The sequence below is a fragment of the Opisthocomus hoazin genome, chromosome 3 (assembly GCF_030867145.1).
Source record: "Opisthocomus hoazin isolate bOpiHoa1 chromosome 3, bOpiHoa1.hap1, whole genome shotgun sequence".
NCBI lineage: Eukaryota > Metazoa > Chordata > Aves > Opisthocomiformes > Opisthocomidae > Opisthocomus > Opisthocomus hoazin.
This window is the reverse complement of record NC_134416.1, coordinates 92,322,585-92,345,897: the sequence shown is the minus strand read 5'-3', so window position 1 is coordinate 92,345,897 and position 23,313 is coordinate 92,322,585. Positions and strand designations below refer to the sequence as shown.

At 44.4% G+C, this 23,313-nt stretch overlaps 1 long non-coding RNA gene across 1 annotated transcript in view; it reads right to left on the bottom strand.

Annotated features, from left to right (window-relative positions):
* LOC142360765 (uncharacterized) overlaps nucleotides 1–23,313 on the bottom strand; it is a 169,088-nt gene that overhangs the window by 10,209 nt on the left and 135,566 nt on the right. Inside the window, exon 2 of the long non-coding RNA XR_012763342.1 lies at nucleotides 15,437–15,501. This is a non-coding gene — a long non-coding RNA (uncharacterized LOC142360765). The remainder of the gene's footprint in view (nucleotides 1–15,436; nucleotides 15,502–23,313) is intronic.

Genomic DNA, 23,313 nt, shown 5'->3' with positions numbered 1-23,313 from the left:
CATCACAGAATTGACCACATGAACTTATTAGAAGGAAAGTTAATCCATTAAACAGACTTGCAACTAACATCATTTAGAAGGAAAAGTATAGCTCCACTCAGCTGTTCTCTCAGGGCCAGTCCTCACTATAAAACCTCATGCCAAGAAAGAAAAAACGCAACCCATGCTGGGAATCCCACTATCCTCCATCAACACAGGAGTAACTCCCAATGCATGTGCATGTTGCAGGGAAAATACTCTTGCTCAATTTTGGGTATACACTTAGGTGGAGTTCCCCTTAGGTAAATTTTTTAGATAGGAGTTGAGCTGAAATAGTTTTGAGGTGGCAAAGGCATGTCCTACTTAGTTAAGATAAATACCCCAAAAAGTCAGGACCACACCAAACACAGATAACAAGAATATTCTTGGCTGTTTCTGTTCCTTGGGCATCCAAAGACCCCAAAGTCCCTGAGAGGCTGCTGAGGAGTGGAAAAGAAGTGCAGCACTCGTGGAACAGAACACACTAGAGAGAAACTTCTGCACCTCCATTCCCAGACCTGCAAGGTCTCAAAATGTCAGCAGTGAAAACATCACCAAAACTAACATGCCACATGAAGTTTTCTGGAGATGTGAAAACGCTAAAATATGCTGTACTAGAAGCAGTAAATACAAGTACATAATACAAATAGTAAATACTAGCAAACTAAACCCAGTGTTTCTCAACTTTCATTTGAAAGACTATCCAAGCTTTTGAAAGGAAACCGCAGACCATCTTCAGCAGTGTCCTGGGTTCAGCCAGGACAGGGTTAATTTTCACCGGATTCCAGGAAGGGGCACAGCCGGGGGGTGGGGGCTGACCCCACCTGGCCAAACAGAGCCCGGTATTCTATACCATGTGACATCATGTTGGGTTCCGGTGGGGGGGGCGGCGCGGCGGGAACTCACACGCGGCTTGGGGGGGCACGGCGCCGGTCCTGTTCGGGAGAGTGGCTGTCTGGGTTGTGCGGTTCGTTGTTGTGTTTTCTCCTTATTTGTATCATTGTTGTTCCTGTTTCCCTCTGTTTGCTGTTCTGTTAAACTGCCCTTATCCCGACCCACCAGTTTCTGCCTCTTTCTTTCCATTCTCCTCCGCACGCCGGCAGGGGGAGGGGCGGCCGCGTGGCGCTTTTGTTGCCGGCGGCAGCCGAAACCAAAACATTTAATTTGGCACCCAGGCGTGGGGCACGGATAACGGCAGGGCTGAGCAGCGGGTGTTAAAACTGCTTTCTTATGTTTTGTTAAATTTTGTTATACGCATTTTTTGTGTTAAATAGTCGCCGGTAAAAATGTTTCTGTCTGTGACCAGATGGCTGTGGTTTTTGAACCCTTATTTTCAGTATGTATTCAATGCCGTGCTGTTCATCATCGCGGGGAAAAAGATCAGGATGATAATTTTGCTCTACTGTACGATATCGATTTATGACATGCTAACATCAATGTGCATGAAATTAGGCTTGTATTTGCATGCGGCACTGCAGTCATTTCTGTACCTCATATCCTATGTCTCAGAATTTGTTAATAATCAAACCCAGCCTGTGGGGAAAACCAAAGGGGATACCTTCCCCCACTCTTTCGCCCCCCCTCTCTCCTTCAGGCTGGTCCTAATGGCTTTTGAGAATTTCGAGTACCCGTGGGATGCTCAGGGCAGCACTCTCCTTTTGTTATGCCTCCTGAATGGGTTTTGGGTTTTGTTTAGGGTTAAGCAAGTCGTTAAGAACATCTTAACGATTAAGACTGATTAAGACTGGCCCTCAGGAATCCCAGGCCCGGGAGGTAAGAGAAGAAGCCTACAGAGAGGACGACTTTCCCTTGGTCGAGGAGGACTGTGTGAGGGATCGCTTAAGCGATCTGGATGTCCACAAATCCATGGGCCCCGATGGAATGCACCCACGAGTGCTGAGGGAGCTGGCGGATGTCATTGCTGAGCCACTCTCCATCATCTTTGAGAGGTCCTGGAGGACTGGAGAGGTGCCCGAGGACTGGAGAAAGGCCAATGTCACTCCAATCTTCAAAAAGGGCAAGAAGGAGGACCCAGGGAACTACAGGCCGGTCAGCCTCACCTCCATCCTGGGAAAGGTGATGGAGCAGCTTATCCTGGAGGCCATCATCAAGCAAGTGGAAGAAAAGAAGGTTATCAGGAGTAGTCAGCATGGATTCACCAAGGGGAAATCATGCCTGACCAATCTGATAGCTTTCTACGATGACATGACTGGCTGGGTAGACGAAGGGAGAGCTGTGGATGTTATCTACCTTGACTTCAGCAAGGCTTTCGACACAGTCTCCCATGATATCCTCCTGGGGAAGCTGAGGAAGTGTGGGCTGGATGAGTGGTCGGTGAAGTGGATAGAGAACTGGCTGAATGGCAGAACTCAGAGGGTTGTCATCAGCGGCTCTGAGTCTAGTTGGAGGCTGGTGACAAGTGGTGTCCCTCAGGGGTCAGTACTGGGCCCAGTCTTGTTTAACTTCTTCATCAACGACCTGGATGAAGAGTTAGAATGTACCCTCAGCAAGTTTGCTGACGACACCAAACTGGGAGGTGTGGTAGATACACCAGAAGGCTGTGCTGCCATTCAGCGTGACCTGGATAGGCTGGAGAGCTGGGCAGAGAGGAACCTGATGAGGTTCAACAAGGGCAAGTGCAGGGTCCTGCACCTGGGGAGGAACAACCTCATGCACCAGTACAGGCTTGGGGTGGACCTGCTGGAGAGCAGCTCTGCGGAGAGGGACCTGGGTGTCCTGGTGGACGACAGGTTAACTATGAGCCAGCAGTGTGCCCTGGCTGCCAAGAAGGCCAATGGGATCCTGGGGTGCATCAAGAAGAGTGTGGCCAGCAGGACGAGGGAGGTTCTCCTTCCCCTCTACACTACCCTGGTGAGGCCTCATCTGGAGTACTGTGTCCAGTTCTGGGCTCCCCAGTTCAAGAAGGATGAAGAGCTACTGGAGAGAGTCCAGCTGAGGGCTACAAGGATGGTGAGGGGACTGGAACATCTCCACTACGAGGAGAGGTTGAGGGAACTGGGCTTGTTCAGCCTGAAGAAGAGAAGGCTGCGAGGGGACCTTATAAATGCCTACAAATATCTGAAGGGTGGGTGTCAGGAGGATGGGGCCAAGCTCTTTTCAGTGGTGCCCAGTGACAGGACAAGGGGTAATGGGCACAAACTGAGGCACAGGAAGTTCCGTCTGAACATGAGGAGGAACTTCTTCTCTCTGAGGGTGACGGAGCACTGGAACAGGCTGCCCAGGGAGGTTGTGGAGTCTCCTTCTCTGGAGATATTCAAGACCCGCCTGGACAAGGTCCTGTGCAGCCTGCTGTAGGTGACCCTGCTTCGGCGGGGGGGTTGGACTAGATGACCCACAGAGGTCCCTTCCAACCCCTACTATTCTGTGATTCTGTGATTCTGTGATCTTGCAGAGACCTGCCCTGGGGCCGGATAGCTGTGAGTGGTTGGGTGTGTGGGACAGCATGGGCAGGTGTCTAGAGCAGTGGGCACCCCCGGTGTGTTTTAAACTCACCCCTGAACAAATACAGAATCCGGAAAATCTGGTAAAATATCTGCAAAAAGTGTGCTGCCACCCTGGGAACTCCAGAGAGACACAGATCACAGCAACGTGCTGGGGTCTGGCCCATGCCTACCGAGCTATGTTCAACCTGGTTCAGTGCCCTAAAGGGGAAAGGGGGGGACACGAAGCGGCAGGCGCTGTGACTGGCACTGCCCCCCCAGCCGGCCCTGCAGCCCCTCCAGCCCAGCAGGCAGTCACAGCCCCACCGACCGGCACCACCGCTGCTGCTGCCACTGGTGTGGTCCCAGTTCCCCAGGCGGGCACGGCAGCTGCTCCAGCCCCAGCCATAGGCACAGTGACTGAGCCCAATGACAAACCCGTGCCGGTAGCAGTCGCCCCTATAAAACTAAAGAAAGATGCAAAGAGAGCAGACGGCTCCGGGAGGGATGATGATGAGCCAGGGTCATAACGGGAGATAGAGACAGAGATCATCACCCGGTCCCTGTCCCTGGGCGAGCTGCGAGACATGCAGAAAGATTTCAGCCGCCACCCAGGCAAGCACATTGTCACCTGGCTGCTGCGGTGCTGGGATAACAGGGCCAGCAGCTTGGAATTAGAGGGCAAGGAAGCCAAGCAGCTGGGATCCCTGGCCAGGGATGGGGGCATTGACAAGGCCATTGGGAAAAAGGAACAAGTCCTCAGCCTCTGGAGGAGACTTCTGTCAGGCGTGAGGGAGAGATACCCCTTCAGTGACAATTTTGTATGCTATCCTGGCAAGTGGACCAATGTGGAAAGGGGTATTCAGTACTTGAGGGAATTAGCTGTACGGGAGCTGGTTTACTGTGACACAGACGATGAGCAGGTACCCACAGACCCAGATGGACTCCAGTGCTCACAATCCATGTGGAGGAAGTTTGTGCGGAGCGCACCCTCCTCATATGCCAACTCACTGGCAGTTGTAAACTGGAAAGGTGAAGAGGCACCAACAGTGGATGAGGTGGCTGTCAGACTCCGCCAATATGAGGAAAGTCTCTCTTCCTCCCTTGTCTCAGCTGTGGACAAACTGGCCCGGGAGGTCCGGCAAATGAAACAGAATACATCCTACTCCCACCTGTATGGGCCAGTGTCTGAGCTATTAGGGGCAAGCGTTTCTCTGCTCAGGAGAGGGAATACAGAGACTATAGACCCTGGGGCACCCTGTGGTTCTCCCTGCGTGACCACGGAGAGGACATGAGGAAGTGGGATGGAAAACCCACCTCAAGTCTAGAGGCACGAGTGCGTGAGTTGCGAGGTAAAACAATCACAAAAGGGGATTCTGTTAGGAAAAATGCCGCTCCAGTTTCCAGCAGCCAGCTCTCCAGACCAGGTAGGCAGTTTGATCTTGATTCCGATCCTCTGGAGGGGACCTCCAAGTCATTCTTACAGCAGGTGAGCAGCAATTTCTCTGACCAGGATTAGACGGGCCCTGCCTCCAGCCAGGTGGAGGAAAGGGATAACCAGGTTTCTTGGACGGTGTGGATTCGGTGGCCTGGCACGTCAGATCCACAAGAGTATAAAGCTCTAGTGGACACTGGTGCACAGTGTACTTTAATGCCATCAGAGTTCAAAGGGTCAGAGTCCATTTGCATTTCGGGAGTGACAGGGAGGTCCCAAGAGCTGAGTGTACGGGAGGCTGAAGCGAGCCTCACTGGGCAGGACTGGCAGAAGCACCCCATTGTAACTGGCCCCGAGACTCCGTGCATCCTTGGGATAGACTGTCTTAGGAGAGGGTACTTCAAGGACCCAAAGGGGTATTGGTGGGCTTTTGGCATAGCTGCTGTGGAGACGGAAGAAATTAAACAGCTGTCCATTTTGCCTGGTCTCTCAGAGGATCCTTCCGTTGTGGGGTTGCTGAGGGTTGAAGAACAACAGGTGCCAATCGTGACCACAACGGTGCACGGGCGACAGTATTGTACCAACCGAGACTCCCTTCTCCCCATTCATCAGCTGATCCGCCAGCTGGAGAGTCAAGGAGTGATCAGCAAAACTCGCTCATTCTTTAATAGTCCCATATGGCCAGTGAGAAAGTCTACTGGAGAGTGGAGACTGACAATAGACTACTGTGGCCTGAATGAAGTCACACCACCGCTGAGTGCTGCCGTGCCAGACATGCAGGAACTTCATTATCAGCTGGAGTCAAAGGCAGCCAAGTGGTATGCTACAATTGACATTGCTAACGCATTCTTCTCCATCCCTTTGGCAGCAGAGTGCAGGCCACAGTTTGCTTTCACCTGGAGGGGCATCCAGTACACCTGGAATCGACTGCCCCAGGGGTGGAAACACAGTCCCACCATTTGCCATGGACTAATCCAGACTGCACTGGAAATGGGTGAAGCTCCAGAACATCTGCAGTACATCGACGACATCGTTATATGGGGCGACACAGCGGAGGAGGTTTTTGAGAAAGGGGAGAAAATAGTTCAGATCCTTCTGAAAGCCGGTTTTGCCATTAAGCGAAGTAAGGGACCTGCGCAAGACATCCAGTTTTTGGGAATAAAATGGCAGGATGGGCGCCGTCAAATCGCAATGGATGTCATCAACAAAATAGCAGCTATGTCTCCACCAACCAGCAAGAAGGAAGCACAGGCCTTCCTGGGTGTTGTGGGTTTTTGGAGGATGCACATCCCAAATTACAGCCAGATTGTAAGTCCTCTGTACCACGTGACCCGGAAGAAGAACGATTTTGAATGGGGCCCTGAGCAACGACAGGCATTTGAACAAATTAAACGGGAGATAGTTCATGCCGTAGCCCTTGGTCCAGTCCGGTCAGGGCAAGATGTTAAAAACGTGCTCTACACCACAGCCGGGGAGAATGGCCCAAGCTGGAGTCTCTGGCAGAAAGCACCAGGGGAGACTCGAGGTCAAGCCCTGGGGTTCTGGAGCCGGGGATACAAAGGATCCGAGGCCCGCTATACTCCCACTGAAAAAGAGCTTCTGGCAGCATATAAAGGCATTCAAGTTGCTTCAGAAGTGGTGGGCACTGAACCACAGCTCCTCCTAGCACCACGATTGCCGGTCCTGGGCTGGATGTTCAAAGAGAGGGTCCCCTCTACGCATCATGCCACCGATGCTATGTGGAGTAAGCGGGTCGCGCTGATCACCCAGCGGGCCGGAATGGGAAACCCCATTTGCCCAGGAATTCTGGAGGTAATCATGGACTGGCCAGAAGGCAAAGATTTTGGAGCATCGCCAGAGGAGGAGGTGACATGTGCTGAAGAGGCCCCACTGTATAACCAGCTGACAGAAGATAAGAAACAGTATGCCCTGTTCACGGATGGGTCCTGTCGCATTGTGGGGAAGCAGTGGAGGTGGAAGGCTGCTGTATGGAGCCCTACATGGCAAGTCGCGGAAACTGCCGAGGGAGAAGGTGAGTCCAGCCAGTTTGCAGAGGTGAAAGCCATCCAGCTGGCTTTAGACGTTGCCAGTCGAGAGAAGTGGCCAGTGCTCTATCTTTACACCGACTCCTGGATGGTGGCCAATGCCTTGTGGGGGTGGCTGCAGCAATGTATGAAGAACAACTGGCAGCGCAGAGGCAAACCTATCTGGGCTGCCCCATTGTGGCAAGATATTGCTGCCCGGCTGGAGCAGTTGGTTGTAAAAGTCTGTCACGTGGACGCCCATGTGCCTAAGAGTCGGGCCACTGAAGAACATCAAAACAAACACCAGGTAGATCAGGCTGCTAAGACTGAAGTGGCTCAGGTGGATCTGGACTGGCAACATAAGGGTGAACTGTTTATAGCTCGATGGGACCATGACACCTCGGGCCACCAAGGAAGAGACGCAACATACAGATGGGCTCGTGACCGACGGGTGGACTTGACCATGGACACTATCGCACATGTTATCCATGAATGTGAAACATGTGCTGCAATCAAGCAAGCCAAGCGGGTAAAGCCTCAGTGGTCTGGAGGACGATGGCTAAAATATAAATATGGGGAGGCTTGGCAGATTGACTACATCACACTGCCACAAACCCGCCAAGGCAAGCGCTATGTACTCACAATTATGGAGGCCACAACCGGATGGCTGGAAACCTACCCTGTGCCCCATGCCACTGCCCAGAATACCATCCTGGGCCTGGAAAAACAAGTCCTGTGGAGACATGGCACTCCCGAAAGAATTGAGTCGGACAACGGGACTCACTTTCGCAACAGCCTCATAGACACCTGGGCCAAAGAACACGGTATTGAGTGGGTGTATCACATCCCCTACCATGCACCAGCCTCTGGAAAGATCAAGCGGTACAATGGGCTGCTAAAAACCACTTTGAGGGCAATGGGGGGTGGGACTTTCAAAAACTGGGATACTCATTTAGCAAAGGCTACCTGGTTGGTTAACACCAGAGGGTCCACCAACCGGGCTGGTCCTGCCCAGTCAAAACCTCAGCGCCCCGAAGAAGGGGATAAAGTCCCTGTAGTGCACATGCGGAACATGTTAGGGAAGACAGTTTGGGTTAGTCCTGCCTCGGGCAAAAGCAAGCCCATCTGCGGGATTGCTTTTGCTCAAGGACCTGGGTGTACCTGGTGGGTAATGCGGAAGGATGGGGAAGTCCGATGTGTACCTCATGAGGATTTAATTTTGGGTGAGAATAGTCCATAAATAAGTTGTATAAAGTTAATTGTTAAATAACCCTGTCACTGTCTGTTATCACTGTTATAATTGTTTTATGTTATACCAGTAGTGGCATAGTAAGAATCATCCAGATTTAAGAAGGATGGACTTTTTCGATGAAAACCTAGCAGAGCACAGCGATGATGGAACTGGACCTGTTTTTCAACAACTGGCATCCAGCAACTTCATCAAGATCAACATCTCCTGCAGACTGTGGGCACGGGCCACACCAGATACATCAGCCGTGAGCTCTGGATGCAGCAAGTGACCGCCCATCACCACACATCACCTCTCCTGCCACGGAAGACCATTACGACAGATGGAGCCCGAAGTCATGGATTAAATGAACTCAACGGACACTTTAGAGTGATGATCCATAGACTAAGAGAATGATATCTGGAGACAGGAGAAGTGGTGGTGATCAACTGGACAATGTGGGACCTGGGCACGACGTAGATGGTATGGAATAAGGGGTGGATAATGTCCTGGGTTTGGCCAGGACAGGGTTAATTTTCACCGGACTCCAGGAAGGGGCACAGCAAGGGGGTGGGGGCTGACCCCACCTGGCCAAACAGAGCCCGGTATTCCATACCATGTGCCGTCACGCTGGGTTCCTGTGGGGGGGGCGGCGCAGCGGGAACTCACTCGCGGCTTGGGGGGACGCGGCGCCGGTCCTGTTCGGGAGAGCAGCTGTCTGGGTCTTACGGTTCGTTGTTGTGTTTTCTCCTTATTTGTATCATTGTTGTTCCTGTTTCCCTCTGTTTGCTGTTCTGTTAAACTGCCCTTATCCCGACCCACCAGTTTCTGCCTCTTTCTTTTCATTCTCCTCTGCACGCCGGCAGGGAGAGGGGTGGCCGCGTGACGCTTTTGTTGCCGGCGGCAGCCGAAACCAAAACTAGCAGTATTTTCATGTTGCTTCCCATTCCTAAGCAAAACTGGTCTCTGCTTTGAATGATCAATTATTACTTTCTCTATTTTTAACTACTGGTTATATATGAGCCTATAAATGTTTTTCTTCACATCGCGCTCAAGTTTAATGTCTTACAGATCACAGCACACAAAGAATGCTGCCTTAGACAAAGAGAGGATGTAAGCTTTATGACAAACTTCGTGCGTGATTGCTATGGATGACAACATTCAGCATTTTTTTTTCCTCAGTGACAGCCTTTAAAAACAACTGTATAGATAAATTTTGGTGTGTATGTAAGCATTAATAGCAGGACTTAAGCAAAACTAGGACAGGGGAAATGCATTATTTTTATTTTCCACACAAAAAGGAATGTCAGAATATCATATATAGAAGACGTATTATATGAATCATACTTTCGTTATTTTTACCCAAACTGTAAGGGTATGCATCTGTATCTTTTTCCTCCTCACTCCTTACGACTTTGATGTTGCCATTGTTGCTGTCATTTGAAGTAGAAATGCTATTTCAGATCTAGGTCTTCAATATCTTGTTGAAGGAAGTATTTTGGAAGTTTCCAACACACTTACCTGGCAGCAATGTTCTTAACGAAACGAGGCTGACAGATAACATGTGCGTGGGGAACTGGAAATTCTTTCAGCACCCAGAGAACTTTAGATTTCCCATCTCTGGTTCCTATATTGCAGTTCTCCATGCTAGTATTGCAACACATCTGAGGAAGGGAAACGACGGTATTTGTGCACAGAAATCTGCATTCTTCTAACTTTCAGCTTCTCATTTCTCTGAAGAAAGAATGTCTCATGTGATTTGATTCCACAGGCAGCTGAGAGTAAAATCTTTTCTGTCCTGCTTCATTGTGAATGACAATGCTTATAATATCTCTGTAAGATGTAATTTTTTCATGTCAATAGAAATTTGATATTCATAATCTAAGCAATAATTATCTTTTGTAAATGCCTTTCGTTTTGACTGCCACTCATTACGGCTGTTTCAGTTCACCATCTCTAGTCTGTAGAGGAAAAAAAAATGCAGCTATTTACTCCAACAGGGAAGAACAGAGATTTTTGCTGCATGGAGAAATGGTCAAAAGCTGGGGGGTTAATACTATTAGCCTAGTGCTTGAGCTTTTTCCCCCTTCTTGGAATTTATTCCTCTTCTGAATAAAAAAAAAAGTGTTTACATCAAGGAGGAGGACATTCTAACTCCTCCATACTTCATTTCATTTCTGTGTTGGTCTTTTTTGCTGTTTAATTACGGAAGGTGGGCTCTATAACTTTGTCTGTGAGTATATTCTTTACAGAGAATACTTCACCTGCTTGGAGAAAGGCAATTAACTTTGATTTATAAGGCCTAACTGAAAGGCATGGCATCACATTGTTCTGTAGGTGTAGAAGAACACATCCGTACAGAATATGGGGCAGGGGGTGGGGAGAGGTTTCCTTGTAACTGCTACCGAACAACTGACCTAAAGCCTGAGGACTCTAACTTGATATTTTTAGCATTACATATGCACATAGCTTTGTCTTGTCTTCTTACATTGTTCTGCATATGGCTCCAGGGAAAGCATACTCTGCTTATTATCCAGCTTCTAAGATGTACCAACAGCTACACATTAGCTGGAAGCAGGCTTAACTCTTGATTTTCTATCTATTTTATTTATTGCCATGAGTTATTAGGAAGTAGAACTTTACACCCACTCAGAAAACCTCTGCAAACTAAAAGCCATTTCAATACAGCAAAAATGATAAGCGAGTGGACTTGTACTGCAAGAAGTGGCCTTCTGCTGAACTACAACAAAAGACCCCACTGTCAGATGTGTCTTCAATACCCCTGTCTTTCCCCAGAAGGCAGCTTCCAAGGATGCTGTCAGAACAGGTTTGGCAAACCTTCTATTCCTCTGTCATTTATCCTTTGTTAGAAAAACAAAACTCCAAGAGAAACAGAATTTGTACAATATACTCTGAGAGAAAAAAAAAAAATCCATCATATAGATTGCTGTGCAAAAGTTCACTTAGTATAAACGAAGAATACAAGGTAAGATATCCTGGTCACCTCTCTAAAATTAACTGCAAGTACATCTCCTGCTGGTTCTCTAACAACTAAAGCCCCATAAACATTCCTCTTCTCCTGTTAGGGTATCTCAGATAGCAGATGAGAGGAAAACTTACCAGAAATATGAGAAAAAATAGCAATGTGAATATCATACTTCTCTGATAGGCCATATTGGTAGCTTCTTACAAAATGACAGGTACATCTTCCAGGCGTGCCTACCTGTGCCTAAATGAGTCTTGTTCCAGAGTAATTGTAGTAGTTGGTAAAACAGTACTTTAGGGAAGTGATCACGTCAGAACTGAAGCAAATCTTCAGTATCGAAATACATCATTTTCTATTTCTTCGTACAACAAAAATCAAGATATATTTTTATAATCCACAAATTAGATATTTATTTTCAGTACCTTTAGCTGAAAGCACAAGAACTGTGTTTCAAAAAAAAGTGGTGTTGCTGAGGTCTTCTTTACACCCCAGCTTGAAAGGATGAAGGGGAGTGGTGAATTCTGAAATACTCAATTAAAAAACCCTGCAAACTACTTTCTTCCCCCAGAAAGTGCCAACAGCATACCCAGACTATGGATCAGCCTCTGAATTTTGATTACTTCTCCTGTGCAACGCAATTTCCCCCAATCACAACTAAGATTCCAATCTGCCCCCAGACCCTTCCTTTCTTAGGTCTTTTCTCAGCTGAGCCACCTTCCAGCAAGCAAATAGCTTGTCAGTCATCAGTCTCTGATGGTCTCGCTAGGTTGTGAGAAAGGCTATCATGTGGGAGATTTGCCCAGCAAAACACACTTCACAACCCTTCCCCTGCCTCATCTGATTCTGATTTCCTCAGTGCTTCTACTGTTGTTGATTAATTGCTCATTTTTCTGTATGTAGTCACTTGTTCATTACCATAACTATAAGTTTAGGTCTCCTGATAACTGCACGGTGCTGTGTGTCATGGCTCATCCACATGCACACTTGGGAAAATTAATCTGAATTATCCTTTCAAGTGGATTAGTTGAACCACATTAAAAACCTAGAATAAATGCAACCTGAATTTGGTTTAGTTGAATTTGTTGCAGAAACAAATTAAGCAAAATTAAGCTAGGCCGCTTTTTTTTCTAAATATGTGGCTTCACAGGGCTGTAACACGGTTTACCTAAGGTACTTTAAGTTTATACCTCTCTTAGCCTTCACAGGCAAACCTTTATAATCCAAGAACTAATGTCCAGGACTATTTTTCTATATATGCAAGTTCAGGAACAGGGCGAGCTGCTTGATAAAAACAAATCAGAGCAGCCAAAATATCATTCTCAGTTCTCCACCCACAAGCTGCTCCCTGGACCCTCTCTACAGCCATACTGGGGACTGAATCTATTCTACATACCTGTCTTCAGCCTCCACCTTCTGAGACCCTTTTCTCCTGGAAAAACATACAAATCAAAACAGATGAGCTTCAGAAATGAGGGGAGATAGCTGGCACAAACTAAAGGAGTGGGATGCAGTGGAGTGCAGCCAGAAAGTAGACACAGGTAAAAGAAACACTCTATCATTTCACTGGAAAGCAAGAACAGGGGGATCCTCTCTGTACTATTTTAGTTAGCTGTAAACTAAACAGAGGGTACAAAACTGTGAAGGAAGACAGGGGACAGAGGAGAAATATTAGCTATCTTCATATGTATTTTTCAAGTTAACAAACATACTCCTCTATGAAGAACATGAGGTGGCCTGGGAAGAGCTCCAATAAGTAGCAGACATGGAGCCAGCTTTGGCTTGAGACAATTAGTTGGAGAGGGGGAAAAGTTTTTTTAAAAAAAGTCCTCAGCTGAGCTCAGAATCCCTAATGCATTTGAGAGCAATGATGTCAATCCCCAAGTTCATTACAGACAAGAAGTCCCCACTGGCGAGAAGGACTCAGATGCAAAGCATCTTTTACAATGACAAAGTCATCAAAAGCCAAGAGTATCCTTTGTTGTGACCCTAATGCTTTCTGATGGAAGGATGCTGGGCTGCAGGGGCAGCTGTGCACCCATCATTTTGGTGCAGCAGTTGATGAGGGAAGATGTTCCTCCAAACTACAGAGACATCTCGGAGATGCGTTCTCTATAGGGGCAGCAAGACAAGACTCTGTAGGGCTCAGTGGAACCTTCCATATTGCTGGTTATATCTCTATCTGCATTTACGCTGTAGATTTTCCAGCAGCTCTCTGCTTACTATGTTGAAACTCTGCTCCCTGACACCACAGTTTTGTCTCACGTGCAGCTACTGTTTAATCTGAACTGATGCAGTACTTCCATTCTCATTTAGCACAGAAAATCTGTCCTTCTTCCAAGGTGAAGAGCTGAACAATGAAACAACAACAAGGTTTTAAACTCTTATTAACTAATAACTACACCTCCTTCTAAATTGCAAAAAAATGCCTCTGTCAGCACAAAGAATGCCTAGATGCGTATCTGCGTCATTCACCATCCATACTACAGAGGTGAAAAGTCTAAAGCATGATTTATGGCAAATCAAAAGAAGTTTGATTTTATAGTATGCAGACGGCCAACATATGACTGGTAAGTAAGTTACCACAGCAGTGCACTAATATTGCACATATTTGGAATCTGAAAAGTTTACACGATAACCTGTGAATCTGTAGAACATGCAGTGTGGCTTCTAATTTTCTTAATCTAAATTGATGCTTGATTAAAATAAAAATGGAACAGAGAAGACAGCTTACAAAAGGGAGCATATATTATATTTAATAGACAATTAGGCGGACTGGATGTATTTGATTCACCAAATTCTAATGCAAATATGCTTTTCCTGCAATACACAAGGAATGCAAGGTAGGATGTAAACTACAGGAGGAATATAAGCTACTAATAGGAAGTGGAAGCAACCACTATTGTCATTCCAATCTAAATTCATGGTGATTTATGAATTTGATACATTCATCCAAAGAAAAAGACTGTCACATTCTTAGTAGTAGAGGCTATTTCATGTGATCAGCACTACAGCCAAAATCCTAACATGCAAGTACTTGGATATGACACTGATGATAAGTGATATAAAAACCTGGTTACAATGACATTCGTCAAAGTGCGCAGTCTTGACAAGACCTCTGAAATCCTGTGCTTCAGCTGAGAAAAAAATCCTTGCTCTTTCCAGGGCTATATTAAAGCACAAAACCAGCAGTCTGACCACATATTTTCAGCCAAATGTTGCTAGACACGAAAGCTAATAATTTAGCCATTTTCCAACAATCTGCTTTGATCCAGGCTTAACAGGAGGCGGAAAGCTATTGCGCAGTTATACCAGGAAAAATACATGAGTAAATAATCTTGGAAAGTTATTAATGGAGTAGAAGAGGCATTACAGCTGGACTGTCTCTGAAAGCTTACTTGTCAAGGTCTCTGCCTTGCTCATTTCTTCTTTAAAGTCACTCAGCAAGATTCTGTTTTGACCAGAGATGGCAGAAGACTAATCTACAGACCATTTTTTCCCCTTTCATCTCAAAAGCAATTTTCCAGGTTAGTGTAGTCCTAGTACTGTTAAAGTCATTCATTTAGAGAATAGTTGATGCAGAACACATAAAGAAACTGACTATTAAACATAAATATGGAACTACATGAGCAGATCAAGCTATTTTAAAAAGGACTTAGCAGTGCAAACATATGACATACACATTTAAATATGAGAACATGGAGAAAACTTTTTAATATGGTTTACATGTATGTGGTAAAGGGAATGTACAGTGACAAAGAAATATGAACACCATTTCACCTCCATCAAATGATACCTTCTAGAAGCCAATGAGTAAAAATCTATGAGGGTATCTTAGTCTCAAATTTGGTTGCTTGGTGGAAGTGTCACCTCCTTGACTTGCACGCACCTGGACATATCAGTCATTGTGGTATGGACCTGCAGAAATCACACCTTACTTCTAGTTCACAGAGATATGGAGAAACTACTTTGGTTTCTTAACTACTAGTTTTGAAAACACTATCTTGGGGTTCTTCATCATGTGGTGGGTTTGGGGAAAAAGAATACACCACATCCCAAAAGGAAAAATCAGATTTTATATGTTCCAATTAACTGAGAGAAAGAACAACACAAGTTGGTGCAATACTGCTTTGCTTCAAGATAATGCTAATTGTTTTGAATAAAACTTCCTATAGTTTGCAGCAATTGAGCATATGTGCCTTAGGAATTGACCAGTGCTGCTCTGCTGAGCCACAAAGGGCCATATACTTACACGACTCCACCAGAAACCACCTGAAAAATAAGGAGAAAAAGAAAGTATTGCCTTACCACATGATAAAGCTCAAAGGCCATTCCTACTTCTCAGGTATTTCAAGAACCACAGCAGAATAAATCTGTAAAAGAAGACAAATATTTTGGTCTGTGTGAGTAATGAGACTTATTTTAGTTTTATATGTAGACCATATAGTCTCTACCAAAAATCCTAGTTATTTTCAGGACTAGTTTTTGGTGCATCAGCATAGAAGAAATACATGGGAAAGAATTACAAGGTTGTCCTATTAAAGGCTGACAGAAGTAATAGACTACTTTGCCTATGAACTTCAGCCAACTTCTGTCTATACTTACGCATTGTGCCTATCACCAGGGTATCCTGGCAGTTATTCCAGCCGTACATACTTTACTTTCTCACAACTTTACATACAAATGCTGTAATTTTATGCACAATTTATGAACTTGCATTTAAGAGTGTAAGGCAGCAACACTCTCTTTATTAAAGTGGGACAGAAACACTACCACAGCTTTTACCTTGTGCATGCACGTGCATCTATCTTCCTTTCACCATTGCTTCACACCTGGGCTGTGAGGATAGCTGGGAAGAAGGTGGTTGTCCACAACTACACCTCATTTTAGCCTGAAAAATCCTTGGTTACTTGCTAATCCTGCTCTCTGTGGGAATGTGGGACAGTGGGAGAAGTAGAGAAGATATCAAGCTAAATGAAGAGAGTTTCTTCCATTTTTCTTCTAAACATGTCTCCATTGTTGGCAGACACATGCTGTCCAAGTACTCACCCATTACTTCTCAGAGCCCAGCTCTTTCTACACCAACCATAGTCTTTAAAGCTAAAGAAACTCCTGTTCTCCCTCAGGCCACAACAACCCACCCTTTGTATGGCAGGAATCGGTTTCAGTTACCTCAAAAATGTATACACTGCCAATGAAACCTTCTGCCAGGCCTCCCTCACACCTGCAGTGGTGGCTCCTGGGCTTACTTGTTGTTGCAAAGCTTTCCAAAGCCAGAGGCTTGAAACATCTTTGCCCGGAAGTGACAAAAAAGCAACCAACTAACCAACCACACGCTTACACAACTGTGCCAGCCTGGTGAGCAGTCCCTCCTTGCTGCAAGATCTGTACTGCAAGGCAGCTACTGCCACTGCATCAGGGGAGATCGGGGAAGGTTACATACATGTCCTCCCTGTACCTCTGGTGAGTGACAAATCAGGGAATGAGGCCCGGAGCCTCATGGCTAATTTACTGCTGAGGAGGTCCAAGTGGTACCCAGAGAATGCTCTTCTATTAGTATCCCAGACCTTGCCACACCACCGTTTACTGCAGCTTGGCAGGTGATCCACAGTTGCTGCTGCTCCACATCAGGAAGAAAATATTCTGCCTTTTCCATTCCAAATGAAGAAAATGTAGCCTATGACACATAATAAGAGTTTCCCTGTGGCCTCTGCAGAAACCAGGGATGCCATAATGGGATGTCAGTTAATACGCGGGGACAGAGAAAGAGCCATAGAGTGCTGAAAAAGAGTCTATGCATCTAACATATTTCTGAAAAAAGATCACTTTCCCCACAAGACATATGGAAAAAACTGCCTTCACTGACTGCATAATGCCCCTTCACACAGACAAGGCCAAACTGCCTGACAGATGACACTAAGCCCAGAAACGCACAAGTGTTCTCCTTGGGCCATGAAGCAATAATGGCTCTGCACAAGAGTTACTGCCACTGTTAAGACTAGGTGCAGTGTATTAATTATATTCACAGCAGAAACAGAAGTAAAGGCTGTGGCATAGCAATGTGATAGTATTGAGACTGTCATTTCCGAGGCCAAACTCCCCTAATTAAGTCCCAGCTGAAGTCTTGTGCGCAGGTCTATAGTCTTGATTTCAAAGAAGAGGGAGAAATAAATAAATAAATGAATAAAAGCAAACAGCCTAATTCCCCTCCAAGTAAGAAAGGTCAGATGTTTGGAGGGATTTGTGGGTATTTTTACTGGAGGAAGTTGGTTGATTCACCTTGCTTTTATTTCGCAGGTTGATGCACCTTGTTTTGTTTTTGCAGAGCACGGCTGGTGGATTAGCCCTGCAGAGAAGCACTTGAGGGTTCTGGTGGATGAAAACCCAAACATGACCCAGCAGTGTGTGCTCATAGCCCAGACCACCAACCGTATCCTGGGCCGCATCAAAAGCAGTGTGTCCAGCAGGTCAAGGGAGGGGATTCTGCCCCTCTGCTCTGCTTTGGTGGGACCCCACCTTGAGTCCTGCATCCAGCTCTGGAGCCCTCAGCACAGGAGAGGCATGGAGCTGTTGGAGCGGGGGCAGAGGAGGGTGACAAAACCAATCAGAGGCATGGAGTACCTCTGCTGTAAGGAAAGGCTGAGAGAGTTGGGGCTGTTCAGCCTGGAGAAGGGAAGGCTTGGGGAAACCTTCCAGTACCTGAAGGGGGCCTGCAGGAAAGTTGGGGACAGAGTTTTGAGCAGGGCCTGATGGTTGGACTTGATGATCTTAAAGGTCGTTTCCAACCTATGATTCTGTTGCAATAGGACAAGGAGTAATAGTTATAAACTAAAAGAGGGTAGATTTAGACTGCATATAATGAAGAAATTTTTTTACAATGAGGGTGGTGAGACACGGGAACCAGTTGCCCAGAGAGGCTGTCGATGCCCCATCACGAGGAACATTCAAGGCCCGGCTGGACAGGGCTCTGAGTAACCTGATCTAGTTGAAGATGTTGCTGGTCACTGCAGGTGGTTGGGCAAGATGACCTCTAAAGGTCCCCTCCAACCCAAACTATTCTATGATTCCATGATTTTCTTTACCTAGTAAGTGTTCGCTGTCCTGTTTTGAAATTAATTGACAACATTCGCACGGTATAACCTAACCAATCCTGAAGTCCAGCAGAACTTGATACCTTTGGGGCTTGCTTTGCATTTTATAACTCAAGGCTTGTTAAAGAATGAGAGCACAGGAAAAATCCCATCATAATCTTGCTCTACTTCTCCATATACTTATGATATCTAAAATTCATCAAAGTACTATTACACCCCAGTCTTGTCATTGGGACATTATGTGGCTATTTCTACTTCCCGTTCCCAGAGTGGTGTATGTAATTTTCATTAATAATTCTGCACATCTTTTGTTGTTTTTCTTGCCTTTTTTATTTTTTAAATGGCACAAGCAATCTACTAATTTCTGTTACATGATAATTTTAATGTAGCCTTATTCCCCATAAAACAGAAAAAAGAGGCTCCAAAGGCAAATTCAGGAAAGTTTAAACTGATTTTTTTAAAATCTCTAAACTCAATGAAATTTCAAACTAAAAGTTTTAAACCTGCTTCCATTTACTTTGCTTCAAGAGGAACATGTTAGCAAGCCCACTCCTCTCTATTCTTCTATTTGCCAGTAGCCTACCTGAAAATAAATAATAAAAAAAAAAGATTAACTTAGAAAATTGAGCGTATTGAAAAGGAAGAAATGACAATGTTTGGCAGGGACACACTCCCTTTTCTTTCTAATATATTGATTTTCCTTCTAAATTCTTGAATAAGCAGTCCATTCATGTGTCTACCTTGCTATTTGCTTCCTTTCTTAATTTAGATTAGTTTTCTTGTAGGTTGATATATTTAATTCTCTTGGGGTGGGTTTGTTGAAGAAATCATTAGTCAATGGTTTATACAATTGTAATTTCATTTTCCCAGGTTATTAAAAACTAATAGCATGCCATTTAATTAGACTAGATGACAAGAATCTATTTAAAAGTTAGAAATAGACTTACACACTTCCTGTCTTTTTCCTCAATACCAAGCAAGACCTTATAACAAATTATTATTCCTTGTAACTGAATTTAGTAATTATAAAGGACCTCATTCTTCATTATATCACCATAGCTATACCTATTTCCATAAGCTATCTCATCTATTTGTATCAAGAGTACTATTAAATATAGCATTAATTTATCAGACTAGGGTATAGAGAGAAGCCCTTAGAGGATGTTACTGGTAACAGTCTGAAACAAAGCTTTTTGCTTATCCAAAGAATGAGCCTCTGCAAGAGCCCACGATATTGACTCTCACACCACAGTATGGCAATACTCTAGAGTCCTGAACAAGGGGACAGAGCACGAGGCAAAAGAGGCTTTCAGGGGCTACGTTCCTTCCAAGTGCAGTTGCTGTGCTGAGCCTTGAACTTGGATGACAATTACTGTCAGCTGGAACATAGACATCTTTCCCTAAGGAAATGAACCGAGACCTCCAATTTATTTCACATAACCGATTTAAGAGCCACCAGATAATAATGGCCTTCAGTCACTGCCAACCCACAGTGAATTTAAAATAGTGACTTAGAGGGGAAAGGCTCTACGTTATAACCCCCTAGGCACACGATCTCCTCTATCATGCTGTTTATTAGGCAGCTTGGCCCTAGCACCACATTTATTTATACCATAATATTTCATGCTATATAGTCCGCAGTTAATAAAGCCTCATTAACAGCTGATGGTAGACCCTATAAAGCTCTCCAAGATTTCATTTTACAATAATGGCAGACAACCTCACAATTCATTTTTTCCCATCCAATCTCAAATGCCCTACATCAAAGGCTAAAATGGGGGAGAAGGGGAAGGGAAGCTATCTGTTGAGGAAAAGTCAAAAGTAGCACTAGTCTACAGGTCACCATTGGCTGTGGAACCATTTGTTATGCGTAAACAGCTGGCCAAGTGTGTCTTTCTTCTCTTGCTCTCTCAGAGATAACAGTGTATGGAGAAGAGAGGGTATAATCAGTCCAAAAACATAACAGGAAAAAATTATCTGTTTAGTCGAACTCTTCATTTGAGAAATTCACGTTGTTCTGTAAAAGTATTGAAATGACACTGTTCTGCAGAGATAGATAAATGAATGGTATAATGAGGAGAGGGAAGAAGAAAATACATCTATGTAATAGGCAAATATGTTTTCCCAATGTACTAGACCGTATATTCTGTTGGTATATCTAACACCGCTTCAAGGAAAAAAATCTGACTAGGGATGACAGTGATTTTTAATTGTTAGATCTTCATGGCAACACTCTCATTGACTTGGCCTGAACAAGAATTTCACCTCAGACCTTAAGAAGGCTGCTATTTTCTGGAGTCCTCTGAACTTCTGAAAACTGAGCAGCCTTTTCCTCAAGGTCTTCTTTGATAGAGTCACAAGGGCCTCTGTGCTTCTATATTTGAATTCTGAATATGACTAAAAATCACTGAAAGGACTATGTTTTTCAAAAGAATAAGATTCCCAAGGCATTGGGTGTTAGTTTGTTTTCTTTTGTAAAAAATATGAGCTTCTTACAAGGCTCTGCAAGTACTGGGAATCCAGTAGAAGCTCATAATTCCTTTCTTAACCTGTTTAATGGTAGAACAGCTCTGGAACTTTCAGAAAAGAAAATAAGCTAACATACCAGCTGTAGAGACTTCTTAACATCTAAGTATTCAAGAAACACATCGGAGCTTTTAAAGGGAAGAAGACAGGCACATCTGAAGGAGTGTGCCTACAGGTCACGGCAGGAATAAGATGCAGGAGGAGAACAGTACACCCAGCAGTCACCTTCGATACAGGGCAAACTTTGCCTCTGAATGCATATGCAATTCTGAAATAAATATGCAACATCTCTTCACCAAAGAATTCACAATCAAAATAAAGGAAACAGAAAGGAGTAGAAGAGAAGAAGGGTTGAGCAATGAAATGCTTTGCCTGAGATCACCACCCTGGCAGGCACAGGAGAAATTTGAAACCTCCTGGCTCCTATTGCACACCAAATCTAGAGGACAACATGGTAAGTCCAGTCTGATTTTCTGCCATATAGTCATTCCTCCCTGCTTCTCTCCTTGCCCTTAAGATTAGTGTTCACCTGAAGACGGAATCTGAGGGGTTTGGAGCACAACAGGTAAACATTACACTGAAAAAAAGCAGCATATACTAGTCAATCCTTTTGGGAATACTAAAGTGGGATTAAAGAATTATAAAATGCTTATCCCCCCTCAGTTTTGTACTTATGTATGGCCATGAACAATTTATGCTTTGCATCCTAAAAAATGAAAAGTTTTCACTGAAAATTGAGTTACAATGAGTGGAAAGACTCCATACTACATGAGAAAGAAGGGGGGGAAACTTGACAAAGAAAATAGAGCCACAAGAGAGGAAAGACAGATGGCTGTCAAAGCCTGTGAACACCAGGTATTCTGATACAAAGCCCATATTTGAGATTTGTGCTGTATTCAGGTATTTACAAAGCCAGAACTTGCAAACAGTGCCAGAGTTCATAGGACGGTAAATATCAAAAAGAAAAATAAAAAAACCTGTTTTTCAAATAGCATCAGCATTATTCCGTAAAACACTAACACATATGCAGAGTTTTTCAAATGGGAGATCAATGGGATCACATGCTAGAATTCAAATGTTTGCTTAAATGCTCCATCAAAAAGAGATGTGGTGACTCATTCATGAAAAAGAAAAATCACATTTTACTGCAGTCTCTCACCCTGATTGTCTCTGCAGATGGGATTATCAACAGTCCACTTGGAAGTTTCTGCCACAGGTTAAAAGATCTCCCCTTTGAGTTTCATATCTGCAGATTTTGCATGAATAAAATAGACCACTGTACATTGATGTTGATCTCTATCATGAGATTATTGGGAACAAAGAAATCAAGACAAGATTATCCTCTGTGCAAGCGCAGTGCCTGGATGACTGTCTACTGCACTCTGTCCCACACTCCTTCTATTGAGTACCTTATCTGCCAGCTCCCAGTGATCGGATGACAGTTTATGCCAACTGAGAGCTTCAGTCTGTATGTTCATTGTTTTTTGTTTTTTTAAATCATATTCAAATTCATCTAGATGGGAAATACCTTTTTATTTCCTTCTTGTGAATGACAAGAACAGGTACGAACCAGGCACATAGAACTATCTTACTTTCAGAGAGAATACTTATAAAAGATCTACTCATGATTGTGACCTTGTATTTGTTTCCTTCTGTTTTAGATTGTCTTCTCTCTCTTGCATGTCTTCCACACTTTCAATAACTGCTTCAAAACCGAGATTATACGGGAATTGTCCATCTCCTATGTGCAAAAACATGTTGTATAACTCAGCTGTGGTCAGCCAAATTTCAGTTCTAGCAGACTGAGAGCAGAGGCTCGAATTACGAGGCAGAAGACTGACATAGAATCATTGCACAGGCCAGGTGAAGCAAGACCTTTAACACTGGTATGCTCAACAATATTGCTCTGAAGAATGCAGAAGTTAGGGCAAAATGTTAGAAGTGCGTTTCCATAATGCAGGAACATCTATGTTAGATCCCTCATGAGCTTGTACTTCATTTAGCATTCAGCTCTGTCTGTAACTGCATCTAAGTATTGATCTTCACAGTTAAAATAAATCAAGTGAACACTAACCTTTTACTTTCACTAAATAGTAGCAAGCCTTTGCATTATGCTTGCAGTTAGTGCCCAAGGGTCCAGAAGCAAAAATAAGATTTATTTTTTTAAAATAATTAATGATCTAATGTTCTCTGTCAACCTGCAGTACTTCACATCATACACAAATAAAATTTCATTTACCTTCACACACCTGTTCTGCATGACTCAGGACCAGCACATCCAACATAAACCTATGAAATTACATATGAAGGTGAAAACCAAAAAAACTCAGTATAAATTTTCCAGCTGAACTCAATATACATAAATGGTAGAAAAGTTGATCTTACATTTGAAACCTGCTGCCCATTTGAATTTATGCAGCACAATTAATATTACATGTATTTTGCACACTTCGTTCTTATTTGTTCATAATTTACAGGTATGTGAATTTTCAAGGGTAGTAAGATAGGAAATCTGCTTCAAAGAGAAAAACTTCAGGAATTTTAATCAGGTAATTATTAATCATTAAT